A 14,674-nucleotide genomic window follows, 5' to 3' on the forward strand; every position below is an offset into this window, starting at 1 on the left:
GGCGAGCAAGAGAGAGTCCCGCAGGGTCCTGGAGAGGGAGTCAGTGAGAAAGAAATGACTTTCTCTTCATTGGCTCAGTGACTTCGCTCCAGACGCACGGTGCCCGCTAAGGCTAATAATAATCGTGCGCTGGTGCAGCAGCCGCCAGGCTCCCTCTGAGCTGCCGAGCGGGCTATGCCTGACGGGGACGAGGAAGGAGAACGTTGCTGTTGCTGCCGCCGCAGCGGCAATCGCTAGCTCCGGACTGGCATCGGACCTTCCGGGAGGAGAAATGGATTTATTTAACTTTTGATAGCCGGGAAGAGCAACTGCATTGCCAGTCGCCCCGGGTCTGGAGGGTGCGCTCTGTCCTCAGGCACCGAATCTGCTAGATGAAGAGGGAGCGCTGGCACCAGGTGAGATGCTCGTTTCTTTTTTTTTTTTCCAGTGCTTTATTTTATTTTTTTTTTATATATTTTTGGATCATTTGATTGTGCGTGTATTTGTCTGTATTACGTGGGTCCGGTTACTACTGTGGTTCGCTGTTTGCAGCAGTAAGAAGATCGGTTAAACAAAACAAGAAAAATAAACACAGGGCATTGCAAGCCACAAATAAATTTTAAAACACTATTTTTAAAATAAAAGTGGATTCACATGTGCGACGGTTTTTGTATGATGGGGAAGGGGGAGATGCTTTTTTTTAACGAGTGTGTCTTGCAGCAAAACTTTCTGCATTTGCAATAAGAACCTACGGAAGAGTAAGGACCAGTTTACTAGCGAGGGAAGCTGAAAACCAGAACTAAAACAACTCAGGGCTGCGAAGTAGATGTGGCTCTCATTTCCAATCGACTTTTGAACTTATTTTACACAGATTTCTGTATATGATGGGCAGAGATCAAAATGAGATTACTGAACTTCCTTTAGAAACTTCCCCAGGGCAGCGAGGGATCTCATTGCTATGATTCTTTAATAATAACTGAAAGTGTAATTTGTTTCTCGGGTTAGCAGCGATGCAGGAAGAATATTGTTGTAGAATTGTCTGGGATTAATGCACTCGGGGAGGGGGGAGGAGACGCACAGGAGTAATAGCAATAATAATGGCTAGTGGAGTTATCGATCGTGCAAGGTGCAAAGCAGTTAAGCCCCGGCTGAGTGAAGCAAAAGTAGCTGCAGAATTTGTAGTTAGGGGACATAGGAGCCAGCTCTGTGGGTGCTGAACAATATTGAGCAAGCTGTTCCACTGTGTGAACGGAAGAGTACTTGTGTTGGAAACCCCAATGATTTTGAAATGTTGACATCTACGGGCCGCGATCGTGATGTTGGTTGGAGTGCTCGGGACAGTCGCGATCCCTCTGCAAATGACAGCAGATAGGTTTCAGGCTGCTGCTTAGGAAATCAGTTAACTTTGTGTGCGTGTGTCTGTGTATCTAAACCATACACGTGCACGGGCAATATCGCTTTCTTGTAGCGCAGCAGCACTGGTGGTACTTGTGAAAACTCGCTCGGGATGTGACGGTGGGCTCACTGCTCAGCCGCGCACGGTTATTTCTGGAATTGGACGTGGGTGCTGCGCGGCTTGCCACCACCAGGGGGCACCCCAAACAAGTGTTCCGCCAGTTCAAAGGCGGCAGCTGCAGCCTCTTGGTGATGGTACCCGGGCGGAGAGGGATCGTCTACTTTTTACACCAGCATTCGGCGCACCAAATGCGTGTTGCTGTGTTATTAAATGGGGGACCTCCTTTCAAATACTAGTTTAGAACTAGGGGGGTCCTTGAATTGTGCCATGATGAGGTTGAATGAATTCAGTGAAAGTAGTAAAGTCTTCACCAGACTAGGAGATTTTCTGCAGATTATAGCACCATTGGCCAAAGTAACTGAATGTATCCATGACATGCGGGGTTATACTGTAAATATGGATTCATGCAATCATTTGATACATTCTGTGGCTCTTAAGAGGTTTTCTGTATTATCTGTACCGTAATCAAATACATTAATGCGGTTTTCTAAGGGTTAGGAGTATGAATGCTACAAATTTCTTTTTTTTTTTTTTTTACTACTTTGGTCTCTGAAGGGCAAGAGCAAACTATTGAAGAGTAAGAGGTCTCCCAGCAGATTTTGGCGCCTTTGAAGATTTTGCCTTGTGATATCCTTAATGTTAGGGTGCAGTTTTGCTTGACCATTTCCAAAGGAGTATTGTGATAGGGTTTTATGTCACCCTCCTAGGGGTATTAGCAGTGGTATGTAAAGACAAACTTGATAATAAGTGCTACAGTATTTGCTGATATTACTTTCCAAAGAGGGTAGTGTGGTTCTGGTGTTAGTCCACTTTAAAAGCATAAATAGTGGAGGAGAAGTCTAGAGGTGAGGCACTAGGCTAACCTTCAGGGAAACCCGATTCAAATGGCTGCTGCTGCTCCTTGTGATCTTAGGCAAGTCACTTAACCCTCCATTGTCTCAGATTGTAACACCTCTGGGGACAGGGAAATGCTTAGTGTACCTGAATGTCTCACCTTGAGCCACTACCGGAAAACGTGTGAAATAAATTAAAAGAAAGTGATACCTAATACATTTTTCTCATAAAAAGATACACTATATTTTGCTTTCATTTGCTTTGCTTTATTTCTGTTTATAATATTTTGGAGAGAATGTCTGGCACATTTCTTTGGGTTGTCCTGGACCCTCAAAAAGACCCAAATTTTAAAAAGTAATGCAAGAAGTACTGTATACTCACAAGTGAAATAGCTATTGGTGTACAACGGATTTGGATGTTTAGCTTATGGTCAATTACATGAAGTATTTTCCTGTACCTGGCGGGCTGACCACCTAAGGGGTCCTTTTACTAAGGTGTGTTAATAGATTTAGTACATGTTAATGATTAGTGCATGCTAACAGATAAGATGTCCATGAGAATATAATGGGCTTCTTATCATTTATTAGCATGATCTAAATTCATTGGCACACCTTAGTAAAAAAAGACCCCTAAGTTTGTACCTGAGGCAGTAGAGGGCTGAGGGACTTCCATGATCACAAGGAACATCAGTAGGATTTTAACCCAGAGGAGGAGTGGCCTAGTGGTTAGAGCACTGGTCTTGTAATCTAGAGGGGGCCAGTTCAAATCCCACTGTTGCTCCTTGTGATCTTGGGCAAGTCACTTAACCCTCCATTGCCTCAGGTACAAACTTAGATTGTGAGCCCTCCTGGGACAGAGAAATATCCAGTGTACCTGAATGTAACTTACCTTGAGCTACTACTGAAAAAGGTGTGAGCAAAATCTAAATAAATAACCAGTCTCCTTTTCTCTAACCGTTAGGTTTAATGTTCTCTGAACAGCTCTAACCCCATCCCCTTTGCCTTGATTCTATCAAATCCCTCCTGTACTTTCTCCCAGTTCTAACTTGACTTGGCCCTGATTCCAAATCTGATCTGCCAAATCCCTCAGACCAAAATACCTGGTACCCAACTTCTGGACCTCTACACAACCTTTACAGGTGCCCCTCCCCCTTCACTTTACCACCCCTCCTCACAGGCAGGAGGATCTTTTCACTATTCTGTAACAATGCGCATAAATTCTTGGAATACCCCTGGCCATGCTTCCTTGAATTTACGTGCTACAGGATTTCCACGTGCATCATTATAGAATATGATGCACACTTAAATCCCAATTAAGGCCAGTTAACACCAATAAATGGTTATTAGCAGCAAATTATTGGCACTGATTGGCTCATTAGCTAATTAATTTGCATGCCCAAATTGTCAATGTGTGCTGATTTGCGCATGCAAACTTAGTCACCGTATATAGAATCAGGGGGGTAGATGTGGAATTGAGGGTAAAATATCAGAATGGTTGGGATGTACAGGACAGGTGAAGTCCAAGTTGAGGCAAGACACCCAGGGCAATACCTCCCTCTCTTGTAAACTCCAACTATGATGCTTTGGCACATTTGAAGTCATTTATTTATAGCCTTAGCATAGTAATGACTAATGAAGTTATTGCCATGCCATTCTGATGTTATGCTTATATGAATATATTCACATTTAGGGGCCCTTTTACTAAAGGGTTGGTGTGCAGCAACTGGCTTGCAGCGAGCCACCCTAGAACTGCCGCCGGGCTACCGCAGGAGCCCGGTGATAGTTCCCACCCCTAACAAATGCCATTTCCAGAGCTACCAAAATATTTTCTGTTTTTGTAGCGCTGGTGTTTACCCGGCGGCAATTGGGCAGTGCAGCACACTGCCCGGTTACCGCTGGGTTAGCGCAGGAGCCCTTAACGCCAGCTCAACGGATGGCAGTAAGTGCTCCCTCCCCCCAGAAATGGCTACTCGGTAAGTGGTTCACTTACCACACGACCGTTTCTTTAAAAAAAAAAAAGAGACAGCTCTATTACCTGCTGCGATAAAAGGGGGACTTCACACGTGTCAAAAACATGCTCTGATGCTAGTGCAGGCCCCCCTTAAACCCTTAACACACCCACATATGTGTTAAATATTTTACCCCAAGTGAAGGGGGTTAGTAAATAATAATTTAATTAGCATGTACATCGATGGCAGTTGGTGCATGCAGGAAATGCACAATACTTCTAACACATAGATGTCAGGGATATGTCAGATGGTAACTGGAACTTTACTTGTCAAATCTGTACTTAGAAAACATTGCGATGTTCCTGTCTCTAAGCCTTTCTCAGCTCTGTTATTCATATTTCATATTTTCATGTCCTGTACATGGCATCTTACAAGGGCACAGTTACAAGGGAGTATCAGCGGAACAAAGCTAAAGGAGATAGGAGAGAGAGGCTGAATCAGGATAGGGACAGAGCAGGGGGATGTTGTATTTCACCGGTTCTAGAGAAAGAGTTCTACAATTATCAGACTCTAATCTGGTGGTTGTAATCCACTTCCCCTGGATCCTGTGAAAAACTAAGCCAGACTGCCAATTGAATAAATAGACGACGATTCATGAGACAGAGATGTCACTCATTTACAGGGGAAGTAGTTCAGAAAATCTTAAATTTGGAACAATCACTGGACAATACATGTACTATCATGTAACATCTTTCTATCTGTATTTAGTTGCCATGCTGATGCTGAGGGGAAGGTTGCTTAGTGTTTTATCGAGACATACTCATTCATGCAGGGTATCTCACTGTCACCGCTGCTGTATGTCAGTTTGTCAAATATTATTAAGATAGTTTCTACACATGAAGTGCAGTCAAATTATAATAGCACAGCTCTTGGGGACGAGCCGTCTCAGTGCTGGAGAAAAACTAATGTCATTGCAGGTTGCAGAGGGACATCATGAATCAATGTGTCGAATGGGTAAACGCTGTGGGGTGAACGGCATTGCTTTCAGTCTTGGATAATGGAGGATGATCTATTGATAACAGGACTCAGATGGCTTTGAGTTTGCCCTTCCGGTGCAGTGATGAAAGTGCAAGCACAAGAAGCAATTATAAGATCCTGCTGCCAGTGGGACTGTCATCCTATCTGCTTCATCATACGTAACAAAAATCAGCTCTGCATAAAATTGATATGTGTGTGTATCTGAGGGGCCCAGCCGAAAGGAAGACTGGTACTCTGAGCTGCAAGTTTATTTGTGTGTGTGCAAAATTTCTTTTCATAATTCAGTTGGTATTGAAATCATAGTTTAGTTCACCTTAAAGATTTTTTTTTCCGTTCATTGGGAGATACTAGTGTTGAGGACTTTTGGAAAAAACTCGTGCTATTTAGTCATCATTATAAGACCAAGAAATGGGGCAGAACTGCCAGGTGATTTATTTCAAAGATAGAGGCATTTTAATGCATCATGGGATTTGTAGTCTCTGGCTTCTACTAATTGAAATGCACCTGGATGGGACTGTGAGAAATCCAGTGCTTGTTTCCTCCAGTTTCCCTTCTAGAACTGGGTCCCGTGGCATAGAGAGGGGTTGCTGTGGCTGTCTTCATAAGACTCTTCTGCAGATATCTCCCACTGACATATGAACTGTATGCATACAGCATGAATAGCTGAGAAACAGAGTCCAGGAAGGATCACTCTAGAAACAGGAGTGTGTATGATGACAGTCTAAAAGTCTTACAAATTTTAAAGAAACAGAGGAGAAGGAATCCAAAGTACACTCATACGGGAGCGAAAACTAAAAGCACAGGGAGCCTTCAGGAAATGGGGGGGGGGGGGGGGGTCAACTAAAACTTTTATTGAACAGACCTCACACGGTCCGTGTTTTGGTAAAGCCGCCTGCGTCAGGGGTCTTGCAATGGACACAAAATCCAAAAGTATCAAAAAAAAAAAAAATCAACGGAGATTGCCAAATCTCAAACCACTGAAGAGGTGCCAACAAACGCAAGTGCAACCGAATAGCTTCATAAACAAATGTGGATATTTACTGTCTGAGCCTTTACTGCCACCTATTTCGAAGGCGGTAAGGTCTCACACTCTACTAATGCGGTGATCAGCATGCGGCAATGTGGCCGCGTTGCTGATTAATGCCGGGAATGCCCCCCGCGGAAGAAAATCGAAAATTATTTGTCAGCTCTCTCCCTTGGGAATCCAGACCACTAACACTATCCATATCTCAATTCTTCCCCCCACATCTCTTCCTTTTGTCCTACTCTATACAACTGTGTTATATCTGTGATACTTTTACCCATACATTGTAAGCCGCACTGAACCTGCTATCGAGCGGGAAAGAGCGGGGTATAAATGCTACAAATAAATAAATAATAATGCTGCAGCTTGCAAAGATCTTCCAGCAACACTCACAAGGGGCACAGAACTCTGCGCTTCCCTTCCGTTCACCAGTACTGGCAACTCCCTCAAAATGCCCTCTCTGATCACATTGATCAGGCGAGTTAGTTGCATGAGGCCACAGCGGCGGAGATCAAGAGTTTGGGCTCAGTGTAACTTTCAGTCAAAGAAACTGTTCCAAGCCACACCTCCTCTAGCCACCGGTCTCAATGCACCTACTTTGGACCAAAAATCTGTCTTCCAGTGTGAGTCATAAACCTTAATGTAGGGTGAGTGGTAGGCACAGCAAGGGGCAAGAGTGGCTTGTCTGTCTTTACGCGTCATCATCATAAAAAAATATGGAGAACACACTGTAGCTTGCTAACAGGCAGCCCTCATCTTGAATTCTGTGTTTATTTATTTATTAGGATTTATTTATCGCCTTTTTGAAGGAATTCACTTAAGGCGATGTACAGTAAGAATAATAGATCAAACGAGCAATAGGCAATTACAGCAGTAAAAATATTCAAAAACAATACAGCAAGATGGCCGACAGGTAAGGAGCCTCGTAACGGGCTTCTGAAGTTCTGAGGAGTTGGACCCACCTGGACCATCCTGGGCCATCCTCTGCCGTACCGGACTGCACCGGAGCTGTGTGGGAACCAGGTGGTAGATCACTGGACCGCGACGGCCTCATCGACCTCCGGCGCGAGTGACCGACCCGAGGCTGATTGCGTGGCCGCGTGGTCGCGACCTGTTCCTCGCTTTGCCGTCCGGCCATCCCAGGACTCCCGCTGCCTCTCTCTGCCGGGGCCCAAACACCCGAGGGATCCCGAACTTCAGAGTCCCGTGTCGGCGTCTGCAGTGCACGCTGAGCCCGAGGTCCTGTGTGCCGCTGCTGTGCTCCCCGGCCGGAACGGCCCGGGCGCGTGTTGCAGATCGCAGGGCCTGGACGCAGTGCACGGGCTGAGACGCTTGCTGGCCGACCAGGGCGCGGGGGACGGCAGCCAAGTTCGGGCGGCCCTTGTGTGGACAGCGGAGGAGCGTCCATCGGTGACCACTGCTGTGTACCCAGTGGACCTACACTGCTGGCGATCCCCGTGATTCAGCAAAGCCAGTGCATAGAACGGTGAGGTCAGGAACCACAGGGCGGCATCTGTCTGGGAGGCTGATTCCCCCTGAGCTGCTGCTGCACAGCCATCGCGATGCTCGAGCCCAGCCAATTCTGCAACATGCCTCCACCCGATCCGGCTTCATCCTGCGTGCTCCAGTCCGCCTGATCCGGCTTCACCCTGCGTGTCCCAGTCCACCTGATCCGGCTTCTCCCTGCGTGTTCCAGTCCCCCTGATTCGGCTTCTCCCTGCGTGTCCCAGTCCGCCTGATCCGGCTTCTCCCTGCCTGCTCCAGTCCGCCTTATCCGGCTTCTTCCTGCCTGCTCCAGTCCGCCTGATCCAACTTCTTCCTGCTTGCTCCATTCCGCCTGACGCAGCTTCTTCCTGCATGCTCCAGTCCGCCTGATCCAGCTTCTTCCTGCCTGCTCCAGTCTGCCTGAACCAGCTTCTTCCTGCCTGCTCCAGTCAGCCTGATCCAGCTTCTTCCTGCTTGCTCCAGTCCACCTGATCCAGCTTCCTCCTGCCTGCTCCAGTCCGCCTGGCACTGCTTCTTCCTGCCTCCTCCAGTCCGCCTGGTACAGCTTCTCCCTGCCTGCTCCAGTCCGCCTGGTACAGCTTCTTCCTGCCTGCTCCAGTCCGCCTGATCCAGCTTCTTCCTGCCTCCTCCAGTCCGCCTGGTACAGCTTCTTCCTGCCTCCTCCAGTCCGCCTGGTACAGCTTCTCCCTGCCTGCTCCAGTCCGCCTGAACCAGTTTCGTCCTGCCTGCTCCAGTCCGCCTGCTCCAGCATCTCACTGCCTGCTCCAGTCCGTCTGCTTCAGCTTGTCCCAGCCTGTTCCAGTCTGTCTACTTCAGCTTGTCATAGTCCGCCAGCTCCTGCTTCAAACCACTCCAGCCTGCCACTCAACCTGCCTACTAGCCAATCACTGACTGACCACCAATCACCTGACTGTCTACCACCCACCCTGAAACCTGCCTGCCTCCCAGCCCATTTTCCTACCAGCTCATCACTCTCCTGCCCGACTGCTTACCCTCACCTGCCTGTCTCTCAGCACACCTACCTTCCCTTGAACACCTCAGTCACTACCCATGGCCCCCATTCACATCCTATTCCTTGCCCTGTCCCTCCCTAATCTTTCCCCCTCTCACCGCTGTCTTCCACACGATCTCACTACCCATCTCTGTCCTCTTCCGCCCTCCCCTACCTACCCCTGTCCCCCACCACCTCACCATCCCTACTGTCTTCCTCCTCCTTCCTAGCTCTCAACCTTCAACACCTCCTTCCTGCCATGAACCCTTCCCCTTTCCTCCTAAGCGCATCCCGTCTTCGTCGCCTTCGTCGCCCTTCCTCACCCAATCTTCTCCGTACTCTCTTGCTCCTTCTCCTGCTATCCGCGGGTGACATCAATCCCAACCCAGGTCCCCCACACCTGTCCTCGTCCTCATCTCATCTATGCAAACGATCCCGCGATATCTCCAATCTCATCCCTATTCCCCTCCTCCCCCCCTCCTCCCTCCCCTTCTCGTGCGCCCTGTGGAACGCCCACTCAATCTGCAACAAACTTGCCTTCACCCACGATCTCTTCATCTCCCATTGACAGTGAAGGGTAAAGCAAAGAAGTAACATATAAGTAGGTAAGAAAGTAGGAAGAAATATAAAGTAAGGTGATTGATTTAAAGAAAGTTGTACATGAGGTCAGAGAGATGGTTAAATAGTATCTCAGCTAGAGTAGGAGTGGATGAACATGCCCCGCTGCATTGTGTGCAGTCCGAGTCACTCCTTGTGTGTGTGAGTGAGACTAACAAGTTAGTTACTTCTTCCATTAAAGGCCTGGTTGAATGGTGATGATGTGCTGCATGCTCACTTCCTGTCTCTGATAACATATGGAGTGTATTTTCTAAATGGCTTCCCCTATTTGAATTTCTATGAAAGGAAATAGTGGACAGAGATGATTTAGTGTAAATGTATCAACAATCAAATAAAAGGAAGGGATTTTTGTCTTTCTCCCCCTCTTTTCTGCCACTGTAGTAGAGGCTTAGTACTCTAGGGGAGACAGGGCCTCAGCTCTGAGGTGTTACAGCCTGAAGTATAGGAGTGTGGTAGCCGTGTTAGTCCACTCTTAAGATTAGCAATAGAAATCAAACAAAATAAAACATGGAAAAGAAAATAAGATGATACCTTTTTTTATTGGACATAACTTAATACATTTCTTGATTAGCTTTCGAAGGTTGCCCTTCTTCCTCAGATCGGAAATAAGCAAATGTGCTAGCTGACAGTGTATATAAGTGAAAACATTCAAGCATTACTATGACTGTCTGACAGGGTGGGAGGAGGGGGGTGGGTAGGAAGTATGCATGGGGACATCAAAGCATATCATTGATATTCTAACAGGGTGGGTGTGGATGGGTGAGGGGAGGGTGTTAAAATATTCAATCATTCTGACTTCAAAGGTCTTACGTTCTTGTAACTTTAAAACCATACAAGAACGTAAGACCTTTGAAGTCAGAATGATTGAATATTTTAACACCCAACAGAAAGGACTTAACAAGGATCTGGGGTTCCTAGCCCATTATAAACCATAAAGCTGTATGTCTCTGTTGATCACCCTCCCCTCACCCATCCACACCCACCCTGTTAGAATACCATATGGCCTATCCAGTCTGCCCATCTATGCCACCGACTCTCCCTTTCACTCTCTTAGAGATCCTATGGACTTGTCCCAAGCTCTCTTGAATTCAGGTACAGATTTTGTCTCTACTTCCTCCATTGGGAGGCCTTTCCAGGAATTCACCCCCCTTTCCTTGATGAAGTGTTTCCTCAGGTTACTTCTGAGTCTGTCTCCCTTTCACCTTCACACTCGCCTCCTGAGCATTTGTGCCACGATGCACACTAAATTCTACACAATGCACACTAAATTAGGTCCTGCATAAAAGTATGTGTGATGCAAGCCATCATGTGCTTGTGCAGTAGATGTGCCCAGTGGAGGAGTTAGTGCAGAGCGTGGGTGGAGTTGTGATTTGCACACGTATTTTAGAAAATATGCATGCATGAGGTCCACACCTTCATTTGAGGTACAATTTCTGCAAGATTTGTGCTAATGTTTTATAATGACACACAGATACTGACGTATTTATTTATTTATTTACAGGGCTTTCTATACTGCTGTAGTTGATGGGCAGAGCAGAGCAGTGTACAGACTATGAAAGGAAACAGGAAAGGAACTCCATAGTTAAAATATAGAGAAGCAAGCGGTCACGCTAGGAGTGTAATAAGAGAGGTTAGAAGGAGAAAGGGAGGTGGGAGGAGGTGAGGGGGGGGGGGGGGAAGGAGAGAGGGAGGTGGGCAAACCTAAGCCTATACAGCCGATAATTCAGTCACACTGTTTGTCTATAAACTATTTGAAAAAGCCAAGTTTTAACTTCAGCCTTAAAATTCCTGAAAGACAGATCACTACAGAGAGTTATAGGGAGACTATTCCAAGTATGGGGTGCTAAAAAGAAAAAGGCACTGTGATGTGTAGATTCCACATTAGCGAGTCTTGGGCTGGGGAGAACTAGACAATGGTAGGTGGGGTCTTTTGCTAAAGATTAGCTCCAGTTATCTGCAGCAGGGCCCATTTATTCCTATGGGCCCTGCTGCAGATAACTCAAGGTAACCTTTAGTAAAATACCCCCTTAAAAATCTAGCGGGACAGTACAGATGCCTTTATGTATTTATAAAATAGATTTTAAAAAGGCACTTCCTGTCCGATTAACTTGTGTCCTGATATAAGATTACCCTCAAAGAGCGCAATCCTTGGGCACGTAGAGGGCAACTGAGAACCTATTCTATAAAGGAAGATAGATGCCTGCTTTCCTCTATAGAAAGCTAGTGTAACCAGGCATATTAACACAGATGGGGTTAGGTGCAAGCACTTATGCCAGCCATAGAGTTGGTGAAAATACCCCTAGATGTTGGAGAAATGCGTGTAACTCATAGTATAGGGGATAGGGATTTGATATACTGCCTTTCTGTAGTTACAATCAAAGCAGTTTATGTATTATATACAGGTGCTTATTTTGTGCCTGGGGCAATAGAGAGTTAAGTGACTTGCCCAGAGTTTCAAAGAGCTGCAGTGGGAATGGAACCCAGTTCTCCTGGTTGTCAGGCCACTGCACTAGCCATTAGGCTACTACTATAGTATTCTATAAGTTACACATGTAAGTTTGAGTTCTGCCCAGACTCTGTCAATATGTGTACCCATTTGCAAATTATGTGCTATTGATGATATACATGTAGTTACAGAACATTGGCATTTACATGCATGTGTGCACACATGAGCACATATATCAGCATTCTGGCCATTTATGTGCATATGGTACCTACATATTGGTGCCCACTTTATAGAAAGACCTCCAAAATGTCCTTGCCAGTATAGGCCACTTATACACTATCTCCTAGATTCTATATAGTGCGACTTGAATTGCAAGCTCAAATCTGGTTATATTCTGAATATGTGCATGGAACTTAATTCAACAAGCCAATCAGTGTTGTTAATTGCACTTAACAAGCAATTATTGACACTAATTGGCATTCATTAGAATTTACGCACACAAATATCTAAACATGTTCTATAAAGTGATGCGCGTAAATTCTAAGATGTGGATCTGAAGGGGGTGTGGCCATGGGTGGGTTGTGGGCATTCTTAGACTTTACGTGCACTGTTACAGAACATGCCCGTTCTGCATATAATTTAAGCATCTGCATTTGCACCAGGTTTTCATTGGCTTAGGAAGGATATGATGCAGTCACAGCGTTTGCAGCCCTCTATTGCTGCAGTATTCTGAATTAAAGCTGGTGCAAAGTCTTTTTGGTTTGACCAGTGTACAGGGCAATAAAGTAGTCCAGTCATAACATTATCATGGCATGGACCACTGTGGTTAGGCACATATTTTCAATACTGTATGCCCCTAATTCTATAAACTTGCACACTCAAATTTCCAACTAGCACACAAGTTTGCACATGCAAGTTATAGAATAAGTCACTGTATTTCTGACTAGTCGCTAGAGTAGTTATAGTTTATTAAAACTTGCCATACCGCTTATGCTGCCTTGCAGATCTAGACAATTTACAATCAATAAAATTATATAAAAATAGTACAGAAAGGAACTACAAACATTTTGATAGGAAAGAAAGTAACATATACATCAAGACATTTACAGGAATCTAACCCCCCCCCCCCCTGTTTACTAAGCCGTGCTAGTAGGGGCGTAGCCAGACTTCGGCGGGAGGGGAGGCCAGAGCCCGAGGTGAGGGGGCACATTTTAGCCCCCCCCCCGCCGCCGCCACCACCACCACCAACAACTTTGACCCCTCCTTCCGACGACCCTCTCGACCCCCCTCCCGCCGCCAACACTCCGCCGCCGCCACCTACCTTTGCTGGCGGGGGACCCCAACCCCTGCCAGCCGAGGTCCTCTTCTTCCGGCGCAAGGCTTAGTTCCGTTTCTGTGAGTCTGACATCCTGCACGTTGTACATGCTGGACGTCGGTCTCACAAAAACAGAATAAAGCCTTGTGTCGGAAGAAGAGGACCTCGGCTGGCGGGGGTTGGGGTCCCCCACCAGCAAAGGTAGGCGGTGGCGGGGGAGGGTTGGCGGTGGGAGGGGGGTCGAGAGGGTCGTCTGCAGGGGGGGTCCAGGGCCAAATCTACAGGGGCCCAGGCCCCCATGGCCCCACGTAGCTACGCCACTGCGTGCTAGTGGTTGCCAGTGCGCTAATGCCAGCATAGCCCATTCACTTTGAATGAACTGTGTTGGCATTGCTGCAAGGCAGCCACTAGTACAGCTTAGTAAACAGGGGGAGGGGGGTAAGCAAGTAAAGACAAAAGGAGGGAACCAGAGGGAAAAGTGGGGGGAAGGGGTCGAGTAGGGAGTGCAGGGAAAGGGTGGGGAAAAATAGGGGAGAAAAAAAACAGGCAAGGGAGAACAAGGTGACAAACCACATGAATTTCCAAATGACAATTATTCTAGGGAAAAAGCCTGTTTAAAAAGCCAAGTTTTTAGCGCTGTCTTAAAATTCTTAAAGAACAGCTCAGCCCAAAGGGAGAGAGATAGAGAGTTACAAAATGGAAAGGGCATGGGACCTTGATATACTGCCTTTCTGTGGTGTTTGTAGCTACATTCAGGAGCCCTTTAATCAAACCACGTAGGCGCCTATGCACGCCCAGCATGCACTAATTTGGAACTACCGCTGGCTACTGCGTGGCCCGGGTGGTAATTTCACTTTTTATGTGCGCCTACTATGCACGCCGGAAACTTTCCAGCATGTGGCGCTAACTGGGCGGTAATCGGCATTGTATGCGTGCTGACGATTACCGCTCGGTTAATGTGTGAGACCTTACCATTAAGTCAACGGGTGGCGGTATGGTCCCAGGCCCAAAATGGATGCACGCCAATTTTCATTTTGCCGCACGTCCATTTTCGCCCCCCCCCCCCCCCAAACAAAAAGCCTTTTGTGCAGGTGCACTGAAAAATGAACCTTTGAGCATCGAATACACGTGTCTACACTAGCGCAGGCCACTTTTCGGCACACTTTAGTGAAAGGGCCCCTCAAAGTGGTTTACATAGTATATACAGGTACTTATTTGTACCTGGGGCAATGGAGGGTTAAGTGATTTGCCCAGAGTGACAAGGACCTGCATTGGGAAACCCAGTTCCCCAGGATCAAAGTCTGCTGCACTAATTAATCACTAGGCCCTTTGAAAAGAAAGGAGCAGTAAAAAGCATGGTGGTGGGTGAATTCTAATTGAGCTGACCTTCAGAATGATATATTTTTGAGTCTGAAGAGTCAGAAGAGTGAGGAACATATTATTTTGATTCTAGTATTCT

The 14,674-nt window shown here is 46.6% G+C and overlaps 1 protein-coding gene across 3 annotated transcripts in view; it reads left to right on the forward strand.

Moving 5' to 3' along the window:
• Positions 1-87: 87 nt before the first annotated feature.
• Positions 88-14,674, forward strand: part of SEMA5A (semaphorin 5A) — a 976,513-nt gene continuing 961,926 nt past the window's right edge. For all 3 annotated transcript variants that reach the window (XM_030205332.1, XM_030205321.1, XM_030205342.1), the window contains exon 1: positions 88-395. The gene's annotated coding sequence lies outside the window, so the exon portion shown is untranslated. The remainder of the gene's footprint in view (positions 396-14,674) is intronic.

Source organism: Microcaecilia unicolor, chromosome 1 (assembly GCF_901765095.1).
Source record: "Microcaecilia unicolor chromosome 1, aMicUni1.1, whole genome shotgun sequence".
Taxonomy (NCBI): Eukaryota; Metazoa; Chordata; class Amphibia; order Gymnophiona; family Siphonopidae; genus Microcaecilia; species Microcaecilia unicolor.